This window comes from Hemitrygon akajei, chromosome 2, assembly GCF_048418815.1.
Source record: "Hemitrygon akajei chromosome 2, sHemAka1.3, whole genome shotgun sequence".
In the NCBI taxonomy this organism is placed as follows: Eukaryota; Metazoa; Chordata; class Chondrichthyes; order Myliobatiformes; family Dasyatidae; genus Hemitrygon; species Hemitrygon akajei.
Genome location: NC_133125.1, coordinates 110,117,159 through 110,137,458, shown reverse-complemented (window position 1 = coordinate 110,137,458; position 20,300 = coordinate 110,117,159). Strand labels below are relative to the sequence as shown.

Genomic DNA, 20,300 nt, shown 5'->3' with positions numbered 1-20,300 from the left:
CATCGTAATTGTAAATTCTTATCTTTAGGTCTTCATTTCAGGAGGAACAGAACTCAAAGGACACATTTTTGTCTTCAGACCCTTTTATTGCAGCTATTTCTGATTTTTGTCCCTAACAGCTTGGGATAGTTTGTGTTGAGATCAGGGCGGACTAAAGCATATTGATCTCTTTGCCAAATGGTGATGGGAGCATACAAACCAGACAGCAGCACTCTGCAAATGATGATAAGGTATACCAAGTGTAAATAATGACCGCAACCATTTCCTGCTATGAAAATAAAACAGCATGCGATGGAACAAAAGTCAGAAAACGTTGAAAACACGCAGCATATCAGACAGTATTTGTACAGAGAAAAGCAGAGAATGTTTTAGTTCAAAATTCTTCATCAGAATGTTCCTGTTTGCTTCATGCATTGCTGATGATCTTGACAGAATTTTTTTAATTATTGTCCAAGTCACATATCCTGAAAACTTAGATTACTCCTTCATTCTTAGAGTATTCTCGTAGCTAGGCATCTTAATTGTATGCACCACCCTGATAGATGGAAGCCAGGAATCCTTCTTGTATGCACCACCCTGATGGATAGAAGATAAATGTTACTTACTTTTGTAGCTTCAGACATTCATAAGAATCTTGATCTTTAGTGGTTTATTTAGATATATCATTCTGTACCAACTCAGTCCTCATATGGTTATGAAGTTGATGCTGACCTGTATCATCAGGCCAATGAATTCTGAATATTCCAACGGCCCTGCTTCTCTGTCACTTATTCAATTAGGCTTCTAACATACAAAATTTATTCTCAATAATGCTCTTCTGATGTTGATTGCGAGAATTTAAATCTACATAGAAGCATGTTGGTTAATTCCTTGGTTAGTTAAGAAGATCCATGGAGAATATATTATAACTCACAATGCCAAGGAATCTCTTGTGAGAGTAGTTGGACAACGGTGTACCAGGCCGCTGTGACCCAGACTACATTTCCATAATTTTAACCTCCAGATCTATGCAAGATATAGAGGGTGTGATCTGCATCACTGTTAGCTTTCTCTGTTTTCTTCATAATTTCTCCAGGGAGTTAGCATTCTTCTCCCGATCTAGCTTGGAGGATGGGGGAAGGGCATCTCTCTGGTCCTATATAGGAGAGTTGCAGTCATGGGTGACAAACCTCTTTGTTCTTACAGGATCATAGTCTCCTCAGGGTTGCATCTAATTGCTCCATGAGGACAGTAATCTGTTGTTGCAAAGCAATCTGTTCTGAGGTGGCAGAAAGCGGAGCTCTACCTGTGCCAAGGTGATAGTACTCAGGGGCGCAAAAGAATAAGCCTCTTGCCTGTGTTTCTGAGGAAGCTTACAACTTTTCCTGTGGATCCCGTGTACAGGATTTTCAGTGGACTCTTGACAAAGGGCCAGTGACCCTACCATTAATGATGAAAAATATAATGGAGTGGACACTAAGAGAAACACTCCATCAGCATTTAGGAAGGCAGCGGTTGATTAGATGTAGTCAGCATGGTTTGTGAGAGGGAAATCATGTCTCAGAAATAAGACCAAGGCCACATGACATGGGAGCAGTATTAGGCCATTCCACCCATCGAAACTGCTCCACCATTCCATCATGGCTGATTTACTATGCCTCTCAACCCCATTCTCCTGCCTTCTTCCTGAAACCTTTGATGCCCTTACTAATCAAGAAATTATCAACCTCCACTTTAAATATACTCAATGACTTGGCCTCCACAGCTGTCTGTGACAATAAATTCCATAGATTCACTACCCTTTGGCTAAAGAAATTCCTCTTTGTCTCTGTTCTAAAGGGACACCTTTCTATTCTGAGGCTGTGCCATCCAGTCCGAAACTCCTCACTATAGAAAACATCATCTCCACATCCACTGTACCTAAGCCTTTCAATATGTAGTGCCCAGGGCTATCGGCTTGTGTATGTCTAGGGGAAAATCCGACCACCCACCAAACCGTGTCTCCCGTTTGCGTGGATGCTGTGAAATGCACACTGATACAGACTCGCACACACAATTTCAGATGGCACACAATGTACGTTTACAGAGTACACTTTATAACTCTTACTGGAACTAGCTAATTAACAGCGATACAATATAAAAAGAAAAGGGAAAAAAGGCGCCAAAACTTATCAGACTTCAATCAATTCGTGCACAACTGTTGGAGCTCAATTAGCGAAGCCATCATCCGATCTTCTCCGACCTCCTTGAACCGCTGCCTGGGACCAACCTCGGTGATCGACCAGAGCACGTCCAGCACGTCCTTGCTCTTCGGTTCTCCTCCCGAAAAACATGCGCACTCACTCCAGGTTCCCACACATACAGATAGAACAACATCACTTCCATTGGTTAGTTCCTCCGTTATCAATAATTATAACCCAAACAGTCCAACTAAACAGAGCATTAGCTCATCAGTTACCCACAAAGAAGCCATTTCATTATAACTCTACAGAGAAGCCATTTTATATATGCAGTTAACAGTTAACATTACAGTTAATAATCTGAGAACCCTAGAAATATTTGATAGATTTCAATGAGCTCTCCTCCCTCATTCATTTAACTCCAGTGAGTACAGGCCCAGAGCCATCAAACGCTCCTCATCCGACCACCCATTCATTTTGGGATTGTTCTTGTGAACCTCCTCTGGACCTTCTCCAATGCTAGCACCTCCTTATTTAGCTAAGTGGCCCAAAGCTGCTCACAATCACCCAAGTGCCATCTGAGCAATGCCTTGTAGAGCTTCAGCATTACATTCATGTTTTTATATTCTAGTCCACTCAAAACGAATGCTAACCACTGGCTCAATCTTCAAGTTAACTTTTAGGGAATCCTGCATGAGGTCTCCCAAGTCCCTTTGCATCTCTGATTTTTGAATTTTCTACCAGTTTAGAAAATAGACTATGCCTGTATTCCTTCTATCAATGTGCACAACAGTACACTCCCCTACACTATATTCCATCTGCTACTTCTTTGTCCATTCTCAAATTCACATAACTCGTTCAGCAGACTCCCTGCTTCTTCAGAGCATTGCCCTCCACCTAACTTTGTATTAATTGCAAGCTTGGCTACACAGCTATCAAATCCATCAACCAAATCATTGATATATAACATGAAAAGAAATAGTCCCAACACAAACCCCTGTGGGACCCCACTCGTCATCAGCAGCCAGCCAGAAAAGGCCTCTTTATTCCCACTCTTTGCCTCCTGCTAGTCAGCCAAACTTCTATCCATGCTAGTACCTGTCCTGTAGTACCATGACCTCTTATCTTGTTAAGCAGCTTCATGTGCAGCACCTTGTCAACGGTGTTCTGAAAATCCAAGTGAAAAACATCCACTAAGTCTCCTTTATCTATCCTGTTATTTCCTCAAGGAATTCCAACAGATTTGCCTTCCTCCCTCCCTTCTTAAAGAGTGGAGTGACATTCACAGTTTTCTTGTGCTCTGGAACCATTCCAGAATCTAATGATTCTTGAAAGATCACTACTGATGCTCCACAATCTCTTCAGCTACTTCTTTTAGAACCCTGGTGTATAGTCCATCTGGTCCAGATAACATGTACCTTAAGACATTTCAGCTTCCCAAGTCCCTTCTCCTTAGTAATAGCAACTACATTCACTTCTACCCCCAATACTTTGAATTTCAGGCATATTGCTGGTGTCTTCTACAGTGAAGACTAATGTAAGAATACGTGTAAAATACCTCTCCAGCATCATTTTCCAGTGGTCTGATTTCCACTCTTGCCTCTCTTTTACTTTTTATATATCTGAAAGAAACATTTGGTATCCTCTTTTATATTTGTGGCTAGTTTAACCTCCTATTTAATCTTTTTTCTCCTTATTGCTTTTTAGTTCCCTTCTGTTGGTTTTTAAAAGCTTTCCAGTCCTTTAGCTTTCCACTAATTTTGTTATATTGTATGCCCACTCTTTTGCTTTTATGCAGTCTTTGACTTCCCTTGTCAGCAATGGGTGCCTCGTCTTCCACTCAGAATATTTCTTATTTGGGATGTATCTATCCCATTATTCGTGTCATAGGTATTATTGGGGTTGATAGGACTGTGTGGAGACGTTAATGTTATGTGTCAGCAATTTAATAATAGGGTCGTATGGATGTGCATGCAGGCAATGATTGTTAATTATGAATGTTGCAGAAATGAACTTGTGATTTCTCATGAGGTCATAATTTTCTTTGTATGTTTCTTGTGACATCGCAAGATAACATTCCTGACCACTTCTGCAGCACTTAAGACTTTTGTCCTAGCTTTCATCCTGTCTGGTGCAAAGAATTTTGGGGCATTATCCTTGCCTCTGCCCCCCATGCCAGCTCTAATATTTGTGGTGACTATCTAGTTGTCATGAGGAATGTGCCTTCAAAGTTGAAAGCCAACTGTAGTTGTTGCATGGCAAGCTACAGGTGGTAGCTTAAAGTTGCCAGTGGAGGTCTCAAAGTGCCTGCCGGCTTTTATGTATGGAAGTGTTTGGCTGCTAAAATGCCATTGCATTAATGCACTCTCTTTACAATCTTATGTATTCATCGCAATCTATGATTATGATATTTTTCCATGCAGCATGATTGCCTTGGGGCCGCTGTACAAGATTTTAATGCTCCAAAGAGAGTGCTGATGAATTTCAAGGCACAGACATTTCATCTAACATCTCATTTATTTCCAAAACTACTCCCACCACGTTTGATGCGCTTATCATGGTCCGAGGTTTTAACCAGAGTTACTGAGCAAGGGAATACATTACCTTGGATGGCAATCGTGCAGAGTTTTGCATCTATTTGAAGAACAACATGACCAATAAGCACAACCTATACAAAAGGAACCAAAAAAAGAGCAAGATACATGAGTGACTGAAGATGAATGCTTATGGAAAAGTTTTATGTAATTTGTACCGGTAGAGGTACAATAAAACCGCAAAGCAAGATATTTTTGCAGTTTATAAGTATGTTATTGAATCTTTTGGACTTTTAATAATCAGACTGGTTGCTTTTGACTACCAGTTATCTCAATGTGACCTCCATTCAAGTGGCATTATGAATTCTTTCTAGACTGTGCCTCAGGAATTATAATAATGGATAAGCAGAATTACTTTACATACATAGTGCCAACATCAGCAGCATTTACCTCATTTTTTAAGAGGGTAGAATATTAAAGGCTGCAAACATGGCATGTATACTTTTGCAGATTGATCTGACTTGTGCAGTTTTCAAACATCTCAGTAATTTGGCAAATATATATTAAAAGATAGTAAGATAGAGATATATAGAGCTGAGTTAAGAATGTTTAGCCATCCATTTTAACAGTGCCATTGCCCACACTCCCAAATCGCACGTACCTTTGCTTTGCTGAATACATAAAGCAAAAATATGCAAGTAAATGCATTATGAAATTGTGCTATGAAAGTTCATACACTATATTGACAATCGTACTTCATAATATGATCTTTGCATAGGGTTCCTGGAAGTAGTTCCATTTGCTATTCTACTACTTACAAGCTAGTTTATAGGTTGCAGCAAAACAGATGCATATAAAATTGTTGAATCGTTATATTGGGAGAAACCAGTTAAATATACACACTGTCTCCACTTTCTTAGGTACCTCCTGTACCTAATAAAGTGGCCACCGAATGTATGCGCAAATAATTGCAGCTCCAACCCCAAATTTACCATTGCAAGTCATATCTCCCTTTGCATAGGTCTTTGATGTGAAATATTAACACAAAATATTCCCCATGACTATTCACTTGGCTTTGAAGCACCCTAGACAACCACAGACCATATGTCAGGGTACTATTTATAGATTACAGCTTGGCGTTCAACACACTTCATTCCTTCAGTACTAATAACAAAGCCTTGCAACCTGGGCCCCTGTTACTCCCTCTGAAAATTGGTCCTTGACATCCTGATTTGGAGACCACAGTTAGTGCAGATTGGTAATAATATCTCCTCCTTTCTGATTATGAACACGTCAGGGATGCATGCTTGCAGATTCACCAATGACACCATTGTTGCTGGTAGAGTCTCAGATGGCAATGATGAGGTTCACAGGAGCAAGAGAGATAGGCTGGTTGAGTGGTGTCATAACAGCAACCTGGTACTCGGCATCAGCAAGACCAAGGAATTGATTGTGGACCACAGGAAAGGAAGTTGGGGGAACACACACCTGTCCTCACTGAAGGGTCAGTGTGGAACGTGTGATGAGTAGCGTCAAGATTCTTGGCATCACCATCTCAGAGGGCCCAGCACATCGAGGCAATCCTGAAGAAGCATACCTGTAGCCCTACCTTGTCAGGGGGTTTAACGTTTGTTATGTCACCAAAGGTTCTTGAAAATTTCTTCAGATGTGTGGTGGAGAGCATTCTGTCAGGTTGCATCACTGCCTGCTACAGAAACTTCAGTGGGCAGGATAAAACAGGCTGAGCTTTGTTCTAGACCCAGGCAGCTCCGTCACATGCACCCCAGCGTGGAAGACATCTTCAAGTGGTAGTTCCTTTAGAAGGTTCCATCCATCATTAAGGACCCTCACCATCTGGGACATGCATTCTTCTTGTGCAGGGATCTGAAAACCTAACTAAGCAATTCAGGAACATCATCTTTCTTTTGTCTAACAGATTTCTGAATAGTCCATGAATGCTACCTCATTATTCCTTTTGTTTGGCACTGTTTATTTATGTGTGTAATTTTGCGACTTTCCACCATACTATTGTTGCAAAATGATAAATTTCACGTTATATATCAGTGATAGTACATTTGATTCTAACTTTTGTTTCTTTTTCCATCAATGCTCTCCTATCTCTTTTTTGTTTCTATTGTACAAGTGATAACTTATATTTAAATGCCCTTGCCATTCAGAGACTTTTAGAAGCAAAATTGAAGTAAACCATTAAAAAGTGAACATTGAGCATTAAGGTCAACTAATTAAAAATCTTAAAACAAAGCAACCTGTGTGAGTCCTGATGAAGGGTCAAGGCCAGAAATGTTGACTATTTATTCCCCTCCTTAGATGCTGTCTGACCCCCAGCATTTTGTGTGTGTAACTTAAAACTAATTTCTCCTTTACCTTCTAATTCTTCACTCAGCAGTCAAATCAGTGCAAGGAAATTTCAACAGGAATTTCACCATTGGACCAAACTGTCTAAATCATGTCTATAGCACTAATGCAAGGACATGTTTACATAACTTGTATTTCCCTGAAGATATCTCACTTTCCAGCCTGGTGTGGGCCTATGTCAGCAGTGGCCTCTTTCAATCTGCCTCCTGGGGCTACTGGTTTCCTGCCTGCTTTACTGCTGGATCCCTGAGGCAGACTTTGCATTGATTTCCCAGCTGTCTGAGCCCATGTTGAGTTGAACCTAGCACAACTGTGATTGTCCCATTGAAATGGATGGAGAGCTGAGAAAAAGCTGTCTGTAACACCACCACAGAAATTGCCAAGTGCCGAAGCAGATTGTCAGTGCAGAAGTGGAAGTGATGCTCTCCAGACTCTGCAATCCTTTGCTACCTCTTACGTGTAGTAGGACAGACCTAGCAATGTGGAAAGAATTTTCACTGCATCCTCGCTGGCCTTGGTTTAAATATCCCCCAGTCATAGTCGTCATTCAGATTCTCTGGTTTGTACTGATGTGTGACCTTCACCCTCTGCTATAGATCATACTTTCCGCAGTGGAAGGTTCTCACAGTGTTGCACGGGAAAGTCACACCATTCTATTGCTTGTTGCCAGAGAGCAGCAGCAGGTTTCTAATGATGCATAGTGCTATTGACTGCACAGTTCGCAGCCACAAGAAGACAATTCAGAAATAAAAGGCACTTCCCTCTGATTCTGCTCTGTCAATCTGCAGCTGATGTGAAACTATACAACTAAATGTCTGGTACACTAGGGAGCTGTCATTATTGTTCATTCTATAGTATTTCTGTCATCTGTTTTTGAGTCCGTTGCCACCATAAGCAAGAAGGGCTGGTGGCTTGGCTCCTATTCACTGCACGTATTGGTAATGTGCTAACAATGATTGTCGGGCAGCTATTCAAGTAGTGATCAGCTAACCTTCTGCGGTTCTGCTGCCTGGAGATCTGTAGAGGAGTTCTGTGCTACATGGCAAACGTGTAATGTTGCCATTGCAGGGCTCAGTTCTTGCTAGGTAGTGGAGGAGGAAATGAAGTTGGAAGTAGGGGAGGAGGGAAAGTATCCTTCCTTTCCAATTAGATTGAATGATGATAACAAGAAGCACAATTCCACCATTACCGCAATTTATCTTTCCTCTGTTGCTGAAGATCACAGTGTTTACTTCATTACAATGCACAATAAATATTACGTTGCAAAGCCTCAAAGGGATGAATGACCTTGATCCCTACTGTAAGAAAGTATGAAGCTAAATTTAATATCAAGCATTGTCAAAACACATACTTGTATTAACTATTCATTCCTGTGTGTCCCTTTGTGACGGTTTTCTGTGTCTCCATTTCCCTGTCATTCTCCTCTTACACAGAGGCTGCAGTATTGCAGGTACAAAAAATTGGAATCAGGTTTATTACTGCTGACTAAAGTGACGTGAAATTTATTGTTTTGCAGCAGCAGTACAGAGCAAGGACACAAAAATTACAGACATAAATAAATGGTGCAAACAGCAGGAATAACAAGGTAGTCTTCCCCATAAGGGTTAATGGGCTTTTCAGAGGTTGTTGGCGGAGGGGAAGAAGCTGTTTCTGAATCATAGAGTGTTGGCCTTCAAGCTGCTGATGGTAGAAATAAGAAGAGGGCATGAACCAGATAATGGTGGGCCTTAATGATGGATGCGATCTTCATGAGACACCACCTATTGAAGATATTCTCGATGGTGGGGAAGGTTGTGCCTCCAATGGAGCTGACTAAGTCTGCCACTGTCTTCCAACTTTTTGTGATCCTATGCATTCGAGTCTCCATACCAGACTGTGGGTAACCTGTCAGAATCCTCTCCACTAAACATATGGGGAATTTTTAAGAGTCTTTGGTGACATGTTAAATTTCTATAAACTTTTAACGAAGAGCCCCACTGGCATTCACTCTTTATGATAACATCAATGTGTTGGCCCAGCATAGATCTGTGATGTTGATGTCCAAGAACTTGAAGCTGCTCACCCTTTCCACTGCTGACCCTTCTCCTGACTCTGTGTGTGTTCTCCTGACTTCCCCTTGCTAAAGTCCACAGTTGGTCCCTTGATCTTGCTGAAACTGTTGCAACGCCACTTAACCAGCTGATGTATCTCATTTCTACATGCCTCCTCATTTCTGTCCCAAGTTCTACCAACAGCTGTGGTGTCATTGGCAGATTTGGAGGTGGCATTTAAGTGTGCTTGGCAAAACAGTCATGAATGTTAAGACAGTAGAGTCATAGGCCTATCTTGATTGTCAGTGAGGAGGAGATGTTATTATTGATCTGCACCAACTGTGCTCTTCCAGTGTGGAAGCTGAGTATTGAATTGGAGGGAGAGGTACAGAGACCCAAGTTATGAAGCTTGGTGATTAGTACTGAGGGAATAATCATGTTGTACACAGAGTTGTAATCAATAACCAGCAGCCTGACGTATGTTTTGCTAAGTGCAGTGTGGAGAGCCAATGAGATTACATCTGCTGTAGACCTGTTGTAATTGTTGAATTTCAGCAAGTCCGGGTCCTTGCTTGGGCAGGAGTTACAATGCTTTTAAAAAGTATTTACCCCCCCCCCCCCCAAGAAGTTTTCATGTTTTATTGTTTTACAACATTATATCACAGTGGATTCAATTCAGCTTTCTTGACACTGATCAATAGGAAAAGACTCTTGTGTCAAAGTGAAAACATCTCTACAAAGTGATCTAAATTAATTATAAATATAAAACACCAAATAATTGATTACGTAAGTATTAACCCTGCCCTGCCCCCCTTTAATATGACATACCAAATCATAACTGGTGCAGCCAATTGATTTTAGACGTCATATAATTAGTTAAATGGAGATCTATTTTTAAAGACCCATGTGAAGTCAAGGTGTTTTAATTGATTGTAGTAAAAATACACCTGTATCTGGAAGATCCAATTGCTGGTGAGTCAGTATCCTGGCAAAAACTGCACCATGAAGACAAAAGAACACTCTAAGCAACTCCGCAAAAGGGTTATTGAAAAGCACAAGTCAGGAGATGGATACAAGAAAATTTCCAAGTCACTGAATATCTCTTGGAGTACAGTTAAATCAATCATCAAGAAATGAGAATAATATGCAACAGCTGTAAATCTGCCTAGAGCAGGCCATCCTCAAAAACTGAGTGACCGTGCAAGAAGGAACCTAGTGAGGAGGCCACCAAGAGACCTGTGGCAACTCTGGAGGAGCTACAAACTTCAGTGGTTGAGATGGGAGAGACTGCATATACAACAATTGTTAACCGGGTGCTTCACCAGTCGCAGCTTTATTGGAGAGTGGCAAAGAGAAAGCTACAGTTGAAAAAAAAAGTCACTTGAAATCTTGGCTATAATTTGCCAGAAGGCTTTTGGGAGACTCTGAAGTCAACTGGAAGAAGATTCTATAGGCTGAGGAAACCAAAACTGAGCTTTTTGGCCACCGGACTAAACCAGGTTAACATTTGGCGTAAGCCAAACACTGCACATCATCAAAAGTACACTCTGTCCCCTAGTTCTAGTTTCACCTACCAATGGAAACAACTTTCCTACTTCTATCTGATCTATCCCTTTCAAAATTTTGTATGTTTCTATAAGATCCCCACTCATTCTTCTGAACTCCAGAGAGTATAATCCCAGGCGACTCAATCTCTCCTCATAGGCTGACCCCTTCATCCCTGGAATCAAACTGGTGAACGTCCTCTGCACTGCCTCCAAAGCCAGATTATCCTTCCTCATGTATGGAGACCAGAACTGCACACAGTACTCCAGGTGTGGCCAAATCTAAGTCCAGACCTCAATCCAATTAAGAATTTGCAGCTGGATTTGAAAAGGATGGTTCTAGATCCCCGTGTAATCTGACAGAGCTTGAGCAATAAAGAAGAATGGGGAAAAATTGCAGTCTCCAGATGTACAATGCTGATAGAGACCTACCCACACAGACTCAAGGCTGTAAAAGGTGCATCTACTAAATACTGACTTGAAGAGGGTGAATACTTATGCAATTATTTTGTGTTTTATATTTGTAATAAATTTAGGTCACTTTTTAGAAATATATTTTCACTTTGACATGAAAGTCTTTTTCTGTTGATTAGTGTCAAAAAGAAGCCAAATTAAATCCACTGTGATTCAGTGTTGTAAAACAATACAACCTGAAAACTTCCAATGGAGTGGGGGGGGGGGGGGGGGGGGTGAATACTTTTTACAGGCACAGTATTTCCAGCCATTCAGCATTCTGCCAAAGGACTTTATTCCAGGCTATGCGAGTTTCATTCCAGGCTATGCGAGTTTCATTCCAGGCTATGCGAGTTTCATTCCAGGCTATACGAGTTTCATTCCAGGCTATGCTAGTTTCATTCCAGGCTATGTGAGTTTCATTCCAGGCTATGCGAGTTTCATTCCAGGCTATACGATTTTCATTCCAGGCTATGCGAGTTTCATTCCAGGCTATGCGAGTGCCACCAGGTGATAATTGTTGAGATAGCTCACCTTGCTCTTCTTGGGCTGATCTGTATGATGACTGAGAAGTTTTCATTTTCAGAGGAAGAAAATGCAGATAGCCTTTAATCATGATCTTGTATGGCTCTGTTTGTTCTCCCTGAAAAGCAGGTTTACAACATCAAGAGCCAAAATCATGAACTCTTGTCCTGCTGTGAACAATTGATTCCAGCTCCACTAAACCACAGTGACAGCTCCAGGGTAGCGCCTCAACAATCCTAGCCATTATGGCAACAGTTGGTTCCAAGGCTAAATATAGCAGCTGAATGTTGGCTGGTTCTATTTATGTCTCTTCCAAAAAAAACTGAGATCTGGGTGCACCTTGATTGGCTCTGTAAAAGTGTTGCTGGAATTCCCCTTTACTTTCATGCTAAAATGTATGGATTCAAAGCTTTCTTTGACCTGTAAAATTGTCCCTTTGAGGATCCATACAACAACATATGTGCACATTTGGACTCTGCAAGATGACGTTAGCGTTAAAAAAAAATTCTGCCCAGGCTGCACAGTACTTGTGGAATCACCATAATCCGTTCCATTTTAGCACTAAACTGCCCATTATGTGCAGTATCAGCATTTCCAGGAAAATTAAATCGATTGACCAGGATTCTGCATCTATAGTCTCTTGTTCTTCTATCACTGCTGGGTCAAGTTGCAGAATTTAATGACCTGAAAGGAGAAGGAACAACAATTAGAGCATTAGTGACGCCCGAGACAGGAAAGAAGTGTTTGCTTCTGTTTCATGTTGTCTGAACGAACAGTATGGGATCAGGCTCTTCGAACCACAATGTTTGTGATGAATTAATCAAGCTAATGACACGTTCTGCGTGCTCATGGTTCCTATCTCTCCATTCTCCACAACTTCATGTGCCTGTCTAAGATTGTCTATCATATCTGCCCCCGCCATCACCCTGGTAGTGCATTCCAGACACCTAACAACCTCTTTGAAAAGTCCTGCCCCTCACATCTCCTTTGAACTTTCCCCTCTCACCATAAATGCATGCCCTCTCATATTAGACATCATGACCCTAGGACAAAGACATTGGCTGTCTACTCTATCTATGACTCTCTATGAACTTCTATCAGATCTTCCCTCACCCTCTGCCACTCCAGAGAAAACAACCCTAGTCTGTCCAACTGCTCCTTATAACAGGTACCCTCTAATCCCGGCAGCATCCTAATAAAACTCTTCTGCAACCTCTCCATAGCTATATAGTAGCAAATAGGTCCTCTATTTTTGTAGCATCTGAAGTTGTACTATGATATACTGCAGTTACTTAGTAACTCCCAAACCCAAATCTTGTACCAATTGAAGGGAGGAAGGCAGTTATTGCATGGGGACATCATTGCCTGCAGGTTGCCTTGCATTTCATATACATCCTCGTGTGGAAACATTGTACTTCATCATTCTTTCTTCAGTTTTAAAAACCTGATAGAGTCATGTGTAGGAGTACTTACATTAGGAAGACAGACGTAGCTGAAGGAAGCACCTCACCACTAGGTCAGTTACAGGTTGGCAAAAAATACAGAGTTTCCTGTGATAGTCACAAATAAAAAAAAATTATAGTCCCAAATTTGCAGTCAGCAATGTCCACTCTATCTGTTTTGAAGGATAAGTATTTTAAATCACACTAGAATGGTTCTAATATTTCCAGTTATGGACATAGATGGAAGTCTCACTGACAAGCCTGCAGGTTTGAGATCACAAAGCAGGCAGCATCACTGTAATTGTTCATTTTGCATCCCACCTGATATTGAATTGCATATTTTGGATAGGATTTAGTCGCATCAAATAGCAGAAGAGCATGCAATGCTCTTTTTATTATTTTGTCCTGTTTATTATTTATTATTTATTTATTTTTATTATTTATTGTAAATGCCTGCACTGTTTTGGTGCACTTTATGCAGTCCTGTGTAGGTCTGTAGTCTAGTGTAGCTTTCCCTGTGTTGTTTTTTTATTAAGTAGTTCAGTCTAGTTTTTGTACTGTGTCATGTAACACCATGGTCCTGAAAAACGTCGTCTCATTTTTACTATGCACTGTACCAGTAATTATGGTCGAAATGACAATAAAAGTGACTTGACTTGACTTGATGTTGTTCTTCCCCATTTTCAAGTTAACACCCAGTTCTATGCTCACAATAACATCATTGTTCCATTGAAAAATGAGTTGACTCAAGCCCAGAATGGGGATTGAATCCAGCGCCTACTGGCTCAGACTCATAACATCCAAGTACAGCAGACACATCAAGATCACCCTGTTTCTGCAACTAATTAGTTCTATTTCTTATTTGCTTCAAACTCCATACTTGTCCAAGATTTTGTACTTCACCTGCCAGCTTTCTACCCACTCTGCCTTATGGGACCAATTGCAATCACTAAATAATGTTCCCTTAAATTTGCATCAAGCCCTGACTTCTATTGACAGACATAATTAAAGGAACAAAATTAATAACCCTTGAAAATTATCACTAAAAACACAACAACGTATTTCCAAAATACAGATTTCCCCTACTTTTTAAATTCGATCTTCGACCAATTGCTCACAATGATTGATTGCATTCCCTTTAATAACATCTCCCTTGTATTTTTTATTAAAATATCTTATATACCATTAAATCACTTAAAAATCTGCAGTTGTCTTTGCATTCAATTATTTGATTATTAAATAGGCTTTCTGTTGCTAAATAATGCATTATCCATAGCCAAACAGGAAGAAAAAAATCTCTTTATCCTTGCCAGTGCCTCTGTTTGCTGATAGCTCAGTAGGCTAAGCATTCTATCACTCTAGCAACATTGTAGTTATTGTGCCATGACCGTATACCTTGAAAAACCATACCCTGCATTCTAATCTAATTTTCTGTGCTATATAGAATACTAAACTTAAAGTTTAAAATAATTTGAATGTAAGATATTCCAAACATAAGGATGATTTTGCATGCAAGTGTGATCACCTGTTGGGAATGCACTGAGGGTTGATTTTTGTATTGCCTTGCTTTACCTCTAACCAGCAGCCAAGTCTTAAAGACGCTAGGCTCACTTCACTTGCTTGTTACAATTTCCAAACTAACTATAAAAATCACAGGTGCAACCTGTGAAAACCAGAACTATAGCACTGAAATACATCTAAGCAAATGGCACCTACGAAACATTGTCCCATGCCCGGATTATCACTGTAATTACAGCTGCTAACTGGTGCATGAAATGTCTTGATGTGTTGCAGGGCCATTTGGTAACAAGGCAGGAAAAGAATAATGCAAATAATTTGCATATCATACATAAAATCAGACTGATCAGATACACTGAGTGTGTAGCACTGTCACATTTGAGATTATAAACAAGTTACATGAATTAATCAGATCTTAAAATTACTGTTTCCAGGCTTCCTGACTAGAATAATTGAAAGCTTTTACATCAAAGAAACACCCAGGGTTCCAGAAACAGCAATTAATTTCTTAAAATCCTATTATGCTTCATTTTTATCTTTTTTTCTTTTCCAAGGAGACAATGCCGTGCCTTTAGGGAATTTAGCTAAAAAATTCATACTAGAACTCAAGTTATATCTATGAAAACACCACATTTAATATAATTACTTGGAAAGAGCAATAGTTATAGTAATTGTTCTAGCCTGTTATAGAGCGGTAATGGCTTTAGTCTATTACTTTTGTATTAATTGATCTGCTTGACGGAACTGTTTAAATGCAGCAAAGTAGGGAAGGGTAAAAATCACCCTTTGAGCAGGCAGGGAAATGTCAATATAAACAAATTGATTAAAGCACCCCACCCGCTAAATCTGGTTGGTCTTGTGGGTCAAGTTTTCAAAACATCCATCCCTCAAGAGCAAACCAACAGTAAAAATTTCTTAGCTTATTACCCTTGATAGGTGCCTTTCCAATATAATGTACACTATAATATACTAATACCATGGGCATGCATCGAAGGTGGGGGGGGTAGGTTCAAAGGGGGTGTGAGGGGTAAATTTTTTACTCAGAGTCGCCGACGCTCGGAATGTACTGTCTGGTGTGGTGGTAGAGAGAAATACATCTTCCTCACATTTTAAGAGACAATTGGATAGGCTCATGGATGTGAGGAAGATGTGGGGATATGAATATGGTGCAATTAGGAGGGATTAGTGTTTGGGTTTCTGATTTCCTTTTTAACTGGTTCGGCACAACAGCGTGTACTCTTCTGTGTTCTATGTTTCATAAGTGTTGGACTTACCTCACAATTATTTGTCCATCAGTAAACCCAGCAGATGTTTTGAACAATAATAGTCACTTTACACAGATCAGTGCTCTTGGGACTAGAAGAGGGAGAAGTGCAGAGTTGTCATGAGGCAGAGACGAGTACATTAAAAATAGGTAACATTGAAATGCATGGAAGCAGGACTTTTGGCCCAGCTGACCAAGATTCATATCTATGTCAGTCCCATTTACAACAGGTCCCTCTAAGCCTTTTCTATTCATGTACCTGTCCAAACACTTTTTAAATGTTGTTAATGTACCGGCCTCAACCACTTTCTTGAAGCTTATTCCACATACTGACCACAATCTGGGAGAAAAAGTTACCCTTTGGGTTATTAATAAATCTCTCCCCTCTAACCTTAAGCCTAACCCTCTAGCCTTGATTCTCTAACCCTAGGAAAAAGACAATGTATGTTGGCCCATCTATGCCCCTCATGATTTTATACAACTCTATAATAAGATCAACCCTCATTCTCCTATGTGTCAATGATAAAAGTCCTAAACTGCTTGATCTTTTTCCATAACTCAATCCCTCATGTCCTGGCAACATAATTGTAAAGTTTTTTCTGTACTCTTCCTAGTTTAATGGCATTTTTCCTTTTGCAGAGTGGCCAAAACTATAGACAATATTCCAAAGTGGCCTCACCAATGTAATGTACAACTGCAACATTACATCCCTATTTCTATATTTAATACCTTGACTAATGAAAGCTGGTGTGCCAAAAATTTCTTCACCACCCTTGTCTACCTGTGATTCCATTCTCAGGGAAACATCCTAGTTCTACAACACTCCTCAGGGCCCAACCATTTTCTGTGAAAATCCTGCCCCATGTGTCTCCCCAAATACAACCTTGCATTTATCCAAATTAAACTCTTTTTACCCTCCTTTGGCCCACATACCAAGCTGATCAAGATCCAGCTGTAAACCCTGAGGAATCTAAATGTCTTTTAAACATTGCAGTTTTACCCACAACTATCACTTCCTTTAGCAGCTTGTTCCGTATTCAGAATCTTGCAAACCTTGAAAACTATATTCTCATATAAATCATTAATATAGCTCCGAAACCACAGTGGAGCCAGTACTGATCTCAAACTGGTTATAGGCCTCCAATCTTAAAAACAGTCTTCCACTACCATCCTGTTGTACATAGTACCAAGCCAATTTTGTATTCATTGTACTCACTCTGGATCCCATGTGATTCACCCGGCAGGACCAGCATACCTCGAGGCAGCATCTAAAGTCCCTGTAGACAACCTCTACCACCCTGCTCTTATCAATTCTCGTGGTCAAAAAAGCTCCGATTCATGATACACGATTTCCTACACACAAATCCATGTTGCCTATTCCAAATCTGTCCTTGCCTTTTCAACGGGTAGTTGAAATCTAGAATGCACCGCCTGAGAGGATGGGAGTGGCAACTATTTTCATAGCATAAGAAGTATTTAGCTGTGATTTTGAAACACCATGGATTAGAAGGATGTGGGCTTAATGCTAGACATAGGTACTTAATGGCTTGACATGAGCACAGTGGATCAGAGGACCTGTTTCCCATGCTGTATGACTTTATGGCTATAACAAGCAGAGCACTGTGATTTCCACTGTAGGATGCTGCTCAAAATGCAATGTAGGTGGAAAATGAAGTTTTATAGTGAAAAATAGTTTCATAAATTGAAGTCACATACCCCAAAGTTAAATATTATAAAACACATCAGACTTGTAAAATTTGCATATCAAGCAATTATGTACAATTTATTATTCTTAAATTGGTGAAAATGAAGCAGACATTCTGTTTTTAACATAGTGGATTCAATCATATTGTCCATGTTCTACCGTTTTTCATTTGACTCCACTGAATTGGAAACTTGTCTTTTACGCCAATTTCTTACTAGTCCGTAGCTCTTCCTTTTTCTGTTCAGAGAGATTTATACATTATCACTTTTTTTCCCCCAAATCATCTGTAATATTTGCAGTTCCCTAATCCTCTGGCATCCCTTTCAGAGGGTATTACCCTGAAATGTTGTGTAGAATTATTTCTCCTTAGATGGTGTCTTACCTATTGACTGTTTTCAGCATTTGTCTGTTTGCAATGGTTCAAAGGTTCTATTTAATTTCAGAGAATATATACAATACAACCTGAAATTCTCACTGTGTGTGTGTGTGTGTGTGTGTGTGTGTGTGTGTGTGTGTGTGTGTGTGTGTGTGTGTGTGTGTATGTATATATATATACATACACATATATAGAGAGAGAGAGAGATTGAAATATGAATTGAGTTTGATTTCAGATATCCAATGTCCATGGATTTTTGCTTTTCTATTACCTTTTAGTTTAAGTTCTTGTCAAGTAGTCTAATTACTATTGGTTTGTAGTGGTAACAAATTAGACATGTTGTGATTTTAAACTATCCAAAGAAGTTTATGGGAGCAAATGTCCAAACATACTGGATGTATGAATGAACTCTTCCTGGGCTTCCAGCTGGGTACAATTATCAATTTTAACCAACATATCAATGACAAACTCTGCCATCTTCTTCAGGAAAGAAGCCTGGGCATGTCTAGTCCGGTGGTATTTATACTCCCGTCATCCACCCCTCCCTTTTGCAATAGTTCCTATTTCATACTGTATGTAGATTGAAATCAGTATTCTGGGATTAATTCTTGGCTGAATTTATTTGCAGTAGTTGTTAGTTTTTTTGAAGGGATGTATTATTTTAATTTTAAAAATAAATGCATAGTAAACCTGTGGAAAATGGTGGTCCAGAGGCACAATGTTAGCACTGCAGCCTCAAATCGCCAGCAACCTGGGTGTGATCCTGAATTTGGCTGGATCATCCCCTCCGTTTGGAGTTTGTGCATTCTCAGTGTGGTCTATGTGTATTTGCCAGGTTTCCTCCCACATTCCAAAACTGTAATGTAGATAACTGATAAAACAATAAAAGAGGATTTGCGAGCCTGTGACAGGTAAAACCAGGAGGAATGGGACTGGAAGGTGGCATGGCCCTAAAGCCTGATTTATACTTCTGCGTTTCATCTACGCCATAGGTACTGCGTACCCTCCCCAAAAAAGTAACTCACGCGTCGCGGCGACACAGAGTGCAACAACTGTGATTGGTCCGCTTGGTAGCATCGTATTTCCTCCTACGCATTTCCGGTTGCTTCTTCTCCACCATGTCTGTACACCGATGCAAAATAAATGAACCAAATCGTCATATCTTCCTGCCAACATGCAAAAATGTTTGAAATGCATTTCCTCGTCCATGTCTCTCACGAAGAAACTCAATACAGTGGCATAGAAACCCCACTGTCAACTAACGTCTTGGCGCACACCAACTCAGGCTTGCTACACAGAAGTGAAAATCAGGCCTACGGCGTAGCCCATACACACAAGTATAAATCAACTTTAATGGCTCATAAGGCCTCCTTCAACACAGAAGATGTTGAAACTTCTGTGTTGAAACTTGCAAGATTTTCATCAGACCACCTTTGTTGATGTTATTACTCCCTGAGCCAGTGGCTTTCTATCCATAGTTCATTTGACAATTTAGATCACTCTAAAGTTCCCGACCCTTTTTACACCATGGATCAATACCATTAAGCAAGGTGTCCGTGGGTACGGGTTGGCAACCCCACAAAAGTAATTGCAATTATTATAGTGAGCACAAAGGGTTAGGTGCTCCTTAGTTTAGGAATAAGAGATATGGTGCTCAGTTTCTGATGACCTAAAATTATATTTAAAAAAAGTGGAGCCCCACAAATACTTATTTGGTCCTCTTGAAATGGGGTGATCACACCTAGAAGCATGCTACTTATACAACACTTGGATCTCGTGCACTGCAATTATGTCAGGTGTCACTCAAAGCCCTAGCTCCAGAGGATCAGCATGAATAGTGGAAGGTGCTTACATTGAAGAATGGTTCTCCACAACGCAAGAAACATTCTCATTTTCCTTCATGGACAAGTGTTTTCTATCAAATGGGAATGATGGGCTCTACCCCTAATTTCAAAAAAAGAACTAAAGAAATAAAATTCTCTTAGGTAATTTAATATCAGGTACTTTTCAGCTTATCTGAATAAGTAATTATTATTTTCTTAATTCACCCTGATCTATTTATACCATTTCATAACAAACAGCACGTCCATCACTTTTGCATCAAATTCCTAATCTTCACACTACATTTAAGCTGCATTCTTTATAATAAATTACAGTAATATATTTGCCTCCTTTCTGGCATGAAGGCAAAGGTAAATGCACATGAATTGATGCTTCAGATGTCTTTTCACTTCATCAATCTTTATGACAATGCCGGGTAAAATTTATGAATTTGAACCTAAATATGTTTAAAATTTAAAATGATATGACATGCCTGTCTTTGTGATAAAATAGCACATACTCATTTATTTTTCCTTCAGCTCAGATGGAAAGG

At 40.0% G+C, this 20,300-nt stretch overlaps 1 protein-coding gene across 1 annotated transcript in view; it reads left to right on the top strand.

Moving 5' to 3' along the window:
• The window catches only part of LOC140715298 (glypican-6-like), a 777,401-nt gene that overhangs the window by 601,775 nt on the left and 155,326 nt on the right, over positions 1-20,300 (top strand). The gene's annotated exons all lie outside the window — the stretch shown is intronic.